The sequence below is a fragment of the Ylistrum balloti genome, unplaced genomic scaffold (assembly GCF_031769215.1).
Source record: "Ylistrum balloti isolate Yb309-2 unplaced genomic scaffold, AGI_CSIRO_Ybal_v1 Utg369652, whole genome shotgun sequence".
Classification (NCBI taxonomy): Eukaryota; Metazoa; Mollusca; class Bivalvia; order Pectinida; family Pectinidae; genus Ylistrum; species Ylistrum balloti.
Genome location: NW_026781907.1, coordinates 1,214,307 through 1,226,047, shown reverse-complemented (window position 1 = coordinate 1,226,047; position 11,741 = coordinate 1,214,307).

The window sequence follows — 11,741 nt, the reverse complement described above, 5'->3', positions numbered from 1 at the left end:
ACACTGTCTGTAATATACCTAAGGTCTATAAAAGGATATAATACTGACGATATGATTGCTGAGTCTGTTTAAACGAAATCTGAATGGGACAATATGGTGATAATTGTCGTTATGCTCTGCCGTAATCGTGGTCATTAGTTCTCGACATTTCAGAGGACTAAATCTTCACCCGTCAATAACTGGATATTTTAAATGAGTTATTATAGTAGAATGCGTCGCTGGTTTCAGTACATGAAACCAAGGGACGATTTAGATAAGCGCGCACTTGTTTGGGCTTCATGTCATTGCCCTATGCGCCAGACTAACCACATTCATTCATGTTAATGATATACTATAATATATAAAATGTATAGTAATTAATTTAAGTGAACTGTTCTGGGTGCTGATAGTCCCCCTTTCACATTTCAACATCGAGACCACACACATATAAACGTTTGCTATCTAACACTCCACCCTCCTCCATTCAAAAATACAAAATCTTTATCATCCCCCAATACATTACATCACAAATCCAGAGAAAGTGGCTGGTGTAGGGTGACTCGGGAAATGGTTAGAGTGTGCCAAACTTGCCTTATGAATGGCACTGCTCTGTCCGGATGTGGTTATCGACTGTGTGCCTAAAGCTATAAAGCATAATCGACGATGGTCACTTCCGGTAAACCCGTGATTTGGTAGCTAAAGGGTGAACTTACCTGGTCAGAATCGTGCGTAGTAGCGATAGTTTACCGATGTGCGAGTTGCATGTCCCGTCGTTTCTCTTACACTCCGTAAACGTTAGCATCTTACGTAATGTCCACTGCTCGCTATATTTAATTGTTCATATTGCTTATCGTGTATGACAGTGCATGCGTTATACTAAAACTTTTGGACTTGTTCTCTTGTTTTTTGTTTGCATTTGTGTGTGAGTGTCTTTAGTGTGAGATTGAGGATCTTAATTGAACAAGAAGGATCGGCAAGCAAAGGACGTGAAGATATAACTGTAGATCAACTGTTTCTTTACGCATATTCGAGACGACTTCCAGGCAACCGTAGTGTTTCTTGCAGGTATTGATGTCAATGAGGAATGATGGGCCAGGCGGTAGCTGAAATGTTCAATGAAAGTGTTGTCATCACCAAATCTGCTTAACGGTTACATACATGTACAAGCCAGAACGTTCTGTAAATGCTTTCAATCAGAATTGTAACATCATGTTGACATTTTTTAATGCGTCTTTCAAAGTTTACGGTTTAGCTCAAGGTTGGGCTTAATTTCTCTCTTAGTATATAGGTTATCACGAGAAAATCTGGAACATACATCTATAAATAACCATAAACACACGTCACAGATTCAGCATTTCACTTAAAACTTACCATTAATTGCAGTTAGCTAATGAATTAAGCCATGTTGAAGATTTCTTGGGTAAAAAGGTTAAATACAAAATTATCATTGTTGATTTTTAAACAAAATATGATATGTATGGATGGTATGTCTTCTCATTTCAGTTTTAAAAAGAATACATTGGATTTCTGGCCCAGATGATTTTATAAGTGGATCAACCTGCTCTGTGAAGGACATGCAGGGCAATATTTGATTGTTTGTGACTGAAGTTTGCCTTATTTCAAAAATCTTTTTCTGTGTAATAAACTCGAAATATCAAAACATATACCTTTGTGTAATTATATCATCATTAATCTTGGTATTAATATGATAATAATTAATTAATCTTTTGCCGTTGATACAGGCGTTAATCATATGCTATATGGCTGGTTCAAATCAGAATTATGACATTTTATAAGCTGACAACATCAGGTTAGCTTACCTATATTTAACCTATACACCGATACAAGCAGTAAAGTGCTTCGTGTTAGCCTAGGGTTACAATTAGGCCAAGGGGTCGTTTTCTAAATCATAGTTTAAGAACAGGTCAGGTAGTATAGACGACCCCTCTCTACATCATTTCTGTATTCCACTCTCTCCCATCGCCTGTTATTCCTCTTCTACTCATTTCCCTATCTTTTCTTGTTCGTGGTAGTGGTCGTAAAAATCGTTCAATGAATAAATAAATGAATGAATGAATGAATGAATACGGCTTGTAGACACTGCATGAGGAAGTTTAATGTTTTCTATGATGTTGTAACTATAAGGATGTTTTTCTTGGTATTTCCTAAGAATTGGTAAATTGGTTTTTTGCAGATGGCTAAATATGCTACATTTGATAATACCGTAGGTAATGTACTGTCATGACTTTGTTCATTCTCTTAATCAGGTATATACAAATACATGTTTTTTCACATTTGTATACATATAAAAAAGAGTTCTCTTTCACTACTTCATTAGAACTTTATGTACAAATTGTATTGGACGCAAAGACAAATTTACTCAAAATAAGCACAAAATATACTTATAAATGCGATTAAAGAAAAGTGTTGAAAAATATGTCCGCTGTGTAACAGGAACACTTCCCCTATGTATTTATCATTATTGGCACATCTTACTATGTAGTAGTGAGTATGTACTAATATATGTGATCTCATTCATAAGGAGTGTTACACAAACACCGCCGTTAGCCATACCTAGGCCTGGTGCAAGCCTTGATTATCAAATTAACACTTCAATACGTCTCTAACAAATGTTTGGTAGTCTATGTTGCATTAATTGGTATTTTAATGAAACTATAGGTTTCAAACTAGAAATTTCACATCGTTGTTTAGAACGTTCCGGGATTTTGTTGTCTTCTAAAGCTTGTTTACGGTACCACAGTGGAGCTAGGGCGTGTGGTCGCCCTAGGGCTTCCACGTTCCCAAATATATGGTAACAGCGTCAATGGGTATGTCAAATGTGACGGATTATGATTCAAAACTTACCGAGATTTTATGAATGAAACAGTACGATCCGGAAGTGCAGAACCTCCCATTTTTTTACTATATAATACTATATTAACGAATACCTAATTTCAACTTTAAATACTAAATAACTGTCACACCATAACAATGTTATCAAACAGAGTTATCAAATCACTCGGTAAAAAAAATATGAATTTTGACAGGAATGCAGCGATGGCTTCGACCCAGGTTATTTGTTATAAAGTTAGTTCAATTTCACCCTATTAATATCCAGCAATGGCCAGCTGATTTAAACTTAGTTTGCTGGAGATTTCCTTACAAAAACGTCGTCTTTAAATGGGGTTTTCAAGGAATGTGTGCGGATAAAGAAGGAGATTGTCACGCCATGTTTAGTATACGATATTTTGTAAAATGTGTGTATGTACAGGGAACATCTGTCTACTCAAACAACAATGTGATTTTTATATCATTTATATATCTGTTTACAGTGATTTTAATAAACCATGATTTAAATTTCTACAGGGACTATAATATACTATTTATATATGTGATTACCAGGATAAGTACACGGTTTATAATGTTACGTGGTTGTCACAAAGGGTTAGTAATATATAAATTTATATACCTGACACATCGACTGTTATTTTGGTGTTTGATGTATCAGTGTTTACTAAACCATTATCAGTATCCAACCTATCTCCATATCTTATCAATGTTTATATGTGTACAGGTATAAAGTCATTTGTGTGCATCATAATATTATGAAAATGTTTATCATAATCCCATATGCAAAATGAGATCAAAATCTTGTTTCCTTATACGGTGACTTGTGTGTAATTCCAGAATGCCTAGCTAAAAAATGTCTCGTTTTAATCTCCGTTGTAGCTCGTTACAAATCGGTCTTTGATGAAAATGTGGACATAACGGATGAGGTCATAAACCATCCTGGGATCCACAGAATCGATCGCTTATCAGATAATAGTCACACCCTCTGTCCCGGATCCACTACTTATATTTACAAGTCTGTTATGCGGTCAATATATTACAGGACAATGCTTTACAATGTACGGCTTTGGAATCTTTTATACATAAAACTTTATATGCAGCACGCTCAAGTGATGACGCACACTTTCAATCTATTTCAGTACATAGACAACATAACATACCAAAACTCAAGCGCTTACATGGTAACAACACATTCGGGAAACTTTGTTTGACAGATTTGACTCGGTCGGGGACTAAATAACTGATAACACATAAATAATAACTATTTCATTTGGAAGTAAAATGCAATTTCTACATATCCTCTGTTTGTCTGTCTGTCTGTCTGTCTGTCTGTCTCTTACCTCTCTCTCTGTCTGTCTCTCTGTCTCTCTGTCTCTCTCTCTCTCTCTCTCTCTCTCTCTCTCTCTCTCTCTCTCTCTGTCTGTCTGTCTGTCTGTCTGACTCTCTGTCTGTCTCTCTCTCTCTCTCTCTCTCTCTCTCTCTCTCTCTCTCTCTCATTACTGAAACCATCATATCTCTACCGGTAATACTGAAACCATCATATCTCTACCGGTAATACTGAAACCATCATATCTCTACCGGTAATACTGAAGCCATCACATCTCTACCGGTAATACTGAAACCATCACATCTCTACCGGTAATACTGAAACCATCATCTCTACCGGTAATACTGACATCTCTACCGGTCTCTACCGGTAATACTGAAACAGTCACATCTCTACCGGTAATACTGAAACTGTCACATCTCTACCGGTAATACTGAAACTAACACATCTCTACCGGTAATACTGAAACCATCACATCTCTACCGGTAATACTGAAACTGTCACATCTCTACCGGTAATACTGAAACCATCACATCTCTACCGGTAATACTGAAACCATCACATCTCTACCGGTAATACTGAAACCATCACATCTCTACCGGTAATACTGAAACCATCACATCTCTACCGGTAATACTGAAACATCACATCTCTACCGGTAATACTGAAACTCTCTACCGTCACATCTCTCTACCGGTAATACTGAAACCATCACATCTCTACCGGTAATACTGAAACCATCATCTCTACCGGTAATACTGAAACTGTCACATCTCTACCGGTAATACTGAAGCCATCACATCTCTACCGGTAATACTGAAACCATCACATCTCTACCGGTAATACTGAAACCATCTCTACCGGTAATACTGAAACCATCACATCTCTACCGGTAATACTGAAACCATCATCTCTACCGGTAATACTGAAACTGTCACATCTCTACCGGTAATACTGAAACCATCACATCTCTACCGGTAATACTGAAACAGTCACATCTCTACCGGTAATACTGAAACTGTCACATCTCTACCGGTAATACTGAAACTAACACATCTCTACCGGTAATACGGTAATACTGAAACCATCATCTCTACCGGTAATACTGAAACTGTCACATCTCTACCGGTAATACTGAAACCATCATATCTCTACCGGTAATACTGAAGCCATCACATCTCTACCGGTAATACTGAAACCATCACATCTCTACCGGTAATACTGAAACTGTCACATCTCTACCGGTAATACTGAAGCCATCACATCTCTACCGGTAATACTGAAACTGTCACATCTCTACCGGTAATACTGAAACTAACACATCTCTACCGGTAATACTGAAACCATCACATCTCTACCGGTAATACTGAAACCATCACATCTCTACCGGTAATACTGAAACCATCACATCTCTACCGGTAATACTGAAACAGTCACATCTCTACCGGTAATACTGAAACAGTCACATCTCTACCGGTAATACTGAAACTGTCACATCTCTACCGGTAATACTGAAACCATCATATCTCTACCGGTAATACTGAAACAGTCACATCTCTACCGGTAATACTGAAACTGTCACATCTCTACCGGTAATACTGAAACTAACACATCTCTACCGGTAATACTGAAACCATCACATCTCTACCGGTAATACTGAAACTGTCACATCTCTACCGGTAATACTGAAACCATCATATCTCTACCGGTAATACTGAAACAGTCACATCTCTACCGGTAATACTGAAACTGTCACAACTCTACCGGTAATACTGAAACCATCACATCTCTACCGGTAATACTGAAACAGTCACATCTCTACCGGTAATACTGAAACTGTCACATCTCTACCGGTAATGCTGAAACCATCATATCTTTACCGGTAATACTGAAACCGTCATATCTCTACCGGTAATACTGAAGCCATCATCTCTACCGGTAATACTGAAACCATCATCTCTCTACCGGTAATACTGAAACAGTCACATCTCTACCGGTAATACTGAAACTGTCACATCTCTACCGGTAATACTGAAACTAACACATCTCTACCGGTAATACTGAAACTGTCATATCTCTACCGGTAATACTGAAACTGTCACATCTCTACCGGTAACACTGAAACTATCACATCTCTACCGGTAATACTGAAACTGTCATATCTCTACCGGTTATACTGAAACTGTCACATCTCTACCGGTAATACTGAAACAGTCATATCTACCGGTAATACTGAAGCCATCACATCTCTACCGGTAATACTGAAACCATCACGTCTCTACCGGTAATACTGAAACCATCACATCTCTACCGGTAATACTGAAACTGTCACATCTCTACCGGTAATACTGAAACCATCATATCTCTACCGGTAATACTGAAACTGTCATATCTCTACCGGTAATACTGAAACTGTCATATCTCTACCGGTAATACTGAAACTGTCATATCTCTACCGGTAATACTCAAACTGTCACATCTCTACCGGTAATACTGAAGCCATCACATCTCTACCGGTAATACTGAAACTGTCACATCTCTACCGGTAATACTGAAGCAATCATCTCTACCGGTAATACTGAAACCGTCATATCTCTACCGGTAATACTGAAACTGTCACATCTCTACCGGTTACACTGAAACCATCATATCTCTACCGGTAACACTGAAACTGTCACGTCTCTACCGGTTATACTGAAACCATCATATCTGTACCGGAAATACTGAAACCATCATATCTGTACCGGAAATACTGAAACTGACATTCTCATGTCAAATAATGCCACTATTTTGAGGCAGCTAGCTGCATAATTCGAACAGTGGGTCGTTAAGTAATTACTGAACTCGATATTCTGTTCCTGATAAGGCACCCCGATGATAATTAACGTCTATAAAAGGCAGCTGATATACTGGTCATGTACTTGGCTATACATGGTCAGCAATTCTTTAAATTTCACTTTGAGAAAGAACAGGGAAAACGCACATTCCTGACCAGGAATCGAACCCGGATCCCCAAAATTGGTAGCTGACCGGCTTAGTAACTAATAAAAGATGAGACCGTATTTATCACTATGTAAAGTCTCACATATTTCAAAAGTTATTTCATCTAATCTAAGCACAGTCATTTAACGCTTGCAACAAAACCTTTAAACCCCAAAATCAACGCCGGGCTCGAAAGTCCTCGCAAGCACGCCGATATAAAAGACACTCACTCAAATGTGGGAGGCAAAACCTCACATGCTGTTAACGAAAATGCAATTCTATTTTAAGATAAAATCTGCCTGCAGGAAGAAAAACCCTGGATTTATCGATTGGTACGATCCAGGAACCAATGAAAACCATCATGCATATTCATAAGTCTAAATGTTATAGGATTCTTACGTTCCAAGTCAATTCGTGATAACGCAGGACTTTGGGAAGCTTTTATATAACTAAGAACAGACATTGCATGCCAAGTAACGTTACATTCGAAATGTTGTCAAACAGATTTGACTCCTTTCAGCTGGCTGGTAGATCAAGGTGAATACATCTATAATGGGAGTTGTGATATTGAAAATAACAACATGAATATCTAATCATGGTCGTAGGTTTGGGGCAACAGAGATTATTCGAGATTAAAACATCACAACAAAATGGAAAATTTCTCAAATATCACACTGCTAAGTGATCAGCTGTGTTTGTTTCATGTCCAGTACAAGAAACTAGATTTTTGTTCTATAAATAGACATAGATTTTTTTGTCTTTGTTTTATCTGAAAAAAAAAACACATCATCGAAATTTCTAAATTGTAAATTGGATGTTTTGAAATATATGTTTTGTACATTTCATTATAAGGTTGTATAAATATCTTCGATAAAACCATAACAATGTCTCCCAGGAGCAAAGTGAAGTTAAATTGCTTCCCATTGGTGTGCCAATGGCCTGCTGAAAAATGTTGCCGCCGAACTCATTTACACTTATGAAATCAATTCTCACAAGTGCATCTTCAATACTTCTTAATCATGCAATAGGGTAATTCATTATACATTTGTAATGTTCGTGTATATTCACCGCCCCATTATGCATTTAGACACAGTTAATATACATTGCTAAAACAAAGGGATAATTTTCAAACATTTTGACCAATCCGTGATTTCTTAGAGCTGGCGTACATTACGTGCATCTCTATAAATATAACTCCAACTTTTTTTCCCCTGCCAATAAACCGAAATCGTATTCGTTGCTTAGAAGAAATGTAAACACAAAGACAAGAAAACAATTCTGTGAACACTTCCTGGTATCAACTTTAGAATAACAGCTGTTTATTGTAATGTATTTTATGTAACATTTCGATTCTCGTAACTCGCAGGATGACTTAGTTTGAGTAAACGTTGAAGATAAGAGCCAAAGCCCTGTTTTATATCCGGCTGGGATAGTCACGCCGAACCCCTATTATCTATACAAATGTTAATCAGCGCAAATAAACGGACTTTAGCGAAACCACAAAAGCACGATGATATATTCATATCATCTTGAAGTGGCCACACCGTTTGTGAACGGTATTTAGGATTCGTTTATTGTGTACTTTAAAGTTAGAATGGGTAGTAAACAATTACTTATGCGACCAGCACTGACAGCTGGATCTCCCGGAATTCCGATCTGGTAATTGTTAAAAAAATCTTACTTAAAATTATCCTTTCCGCGTTCTCACGTGGAAATAAAAACACGCAACATGTCTTAAATAATTCATATAAACTTCACGTCGAATGCATGTAGCCAATATGATTAAAGTATTCGCCGAGCCTGATTTCTGGTCGGACTGAATTCAAGTAAACCGATAAAGTAAGCCCTAACGCAAAGAAGTCAATCTTAAACAAGGAAGTTATACTGGTAAGTGATATCAACCAAAGATGTGTTAAGTCTTAATTCTAATTTACATCTGAACAGATTCCTATTGAATTATGAATTCAAAAATTCAATATCGGGATGAGCATGTGTTTAGAATTATCTTCTCTCCTCGAAACCACTTCATGTTGTCCTCACTAACAACATAACACCACGGCGCTCTCGTCTTCCTGTAGTGGCTACTGTCCTGTCAGTGTCGTAGCAAATCTTATTAGGAGTGTATGCTTTCAAGAGAGGGCCCAGAGGGCGAAGCCTCGGTGGGGGATCTGAGGGGAAATAAAGTAAAAAACAAAATTAAGAAAATATATCATTGAAATTCGACGGTATGCTTAAGCATGCAAGTATACACTAATGCAATGCTACTGCCTGCAAGTGTTGGTCTGAATTTTAAAACACCCCAAAATGTTGATTTTGCACTCAAAAAAGACATGATTGAACTTAAATGATACTGACTATGACGGATCGAATTTTTACATCCATTAACTGGACTTGACTACATAGCGACACTGATAATATGAATGACATTCTTTTCGATAAAATACCTAATGCTATAAATATGTTTGTACCTCATAAAACAAATACTTCTTAGACCTAACGATAAATGGATAATGGATGATAAATGACATAAGGTTGAAAACACGTCAGCGAAATTGTAAGCATTCTAAAGCTAGATTACACAACACACCTGTCTCTTGGGCAAAATTTAGAACTTTTCGAAACTAAGTGATTTCCATGATCAGTGAGGCCGAAGAAAAACTATCTATCTAGACTTCAATCATCTCTGAGATTAGTGTATATCGCCTGATAAATGGTGGCGCTTTGCAAAATCTATCATGAATCTTAAAAATAAAAGTGTTGCTGATACTCCGATAGTTATTGGTAAAACTGAATCATTTTATTGTCTTTATCTGTAAGTGAAACGAATGTTGACGATTTACCGTCAGACTGCCCTCGACCGCGACTTCTCATTAATTGATCAGGCCTATCCTCCCAATACTAATAAACCTGCAGGTCCTGATAATATCCCTCCGAAAGTTATCAAATGGGTCTCTACTTCTCTAGAAAGGCCCCTTTACTTCATCTTCAAAAAATCTGTCTGAACTAGTTTTCTTCCTGCTTCATGGGAAAATGTTCACGCCTATTTACGGGACAAGGGAGTAAGAAATTATGTATACCAATATCTATAGCTTATATAATAAGTAAAATAATACAAGAAACCTTATCTGTAAAACCTAATGAGGATTTCTACCCAAAGATTCGACTACTTACCAGTTAAATATGTTTGATACAATCGTGAAAAATTAGAGTGAAAGAACATAAGCTAGAATGGTATTCTGTGACATAAGTCAAGCATTCGGTGGGGTTTCGAATGATGGCTTATGGTTAAAACTGAAGAACATGGTGTTTTGTGGTAACATATTGAAATGGTTCTCTTAATATTCATGTAATAGATCACAGAGAATGGTCTTGGAGGGATTAAGACCAATGACCGCCCTTCCTATATCTATGACCTGTTTCAACTATTTATTAGTACCACTTATGATAACAGTTTTCGACATAATGGGTTATTTGACTTACCCGCATCCAGGACACATTCATATTGTAACAGTTTCTTTCCATCTCTAATGGCAGAACGGAATGGTGATGCCTGACTGTTTCCTTCCATGACACCTATCAGAACTTTAAAAAGTGAATTTTTACATCATAATATCCATGGCGATAGAAAAACTTGATATATTATCATGTCAACTTAGAAATTCTTCAAGTAACTTAAATCATGACTTGTTAAACTCTTATTTAACTGATAACCCTGTCTGCCTGTGTGGTATTTACAATCCTCGTTTGAATAACCACACAGGCAGACAGTGCTATCAGTTAAATGAGAGTTGAACAAGTCCTGATTTAAGTTACTTACCAAATTTTTAAGTTGTCATAATATTGTATTATATAATATACTAACCAAAGAACTCTCATGCTGGATAACATCTCTAACATGAATAATACCATTCCACAAACTACCCAGGCTTTTTAACGCGGCCTCTAAGTAAGTAATACTGATATAAAATTTGATATTATAATAATAATAATAATAATAATAATAATAATAATAATATACTGGACGCAGGCTTATTAAGCCTATATATCCAGATCAGAATTAAAAAGAATAAGCATCAGTGTGTTATTGTCTAGTTCATGATTATGAATACATTCAGTTTGCCCCCTATGTTTATCCACGGATGCATCAGATATATCACACGTTTAAATTAGGCATCCACATTTTTTTATTGAACTGGCTGTAGATTTGTTTCCCCTTTAATTATTTTATTATATATTTTCAGTATTATCAACGTCTCAGCTCATTTACACACAAAATGTGCAATATACATAAAAGTAGTACGTTCGTCTAACAGAACTAAATGAGCCATTCAGTAATAAATTATTTGAGACAGATCAAAATTATTTGAATGCATATTAAGACATACATCTTCATCAAATGAACATTAACCTTTTTACAGGTTCATCATAAAATAAATATGACTGGTTCATCAACTGTATAAATGTAATTGTATTAATAGATATTGTCATTTTAGTAATATTTTTTCTGACAAGTTATTATTTCTTTACAATATTTCTTAATTACTATTGTTCAAATGGAGACATATTGTGACTATGTGTATTTCTCTTTACTTGATCCTCAGTA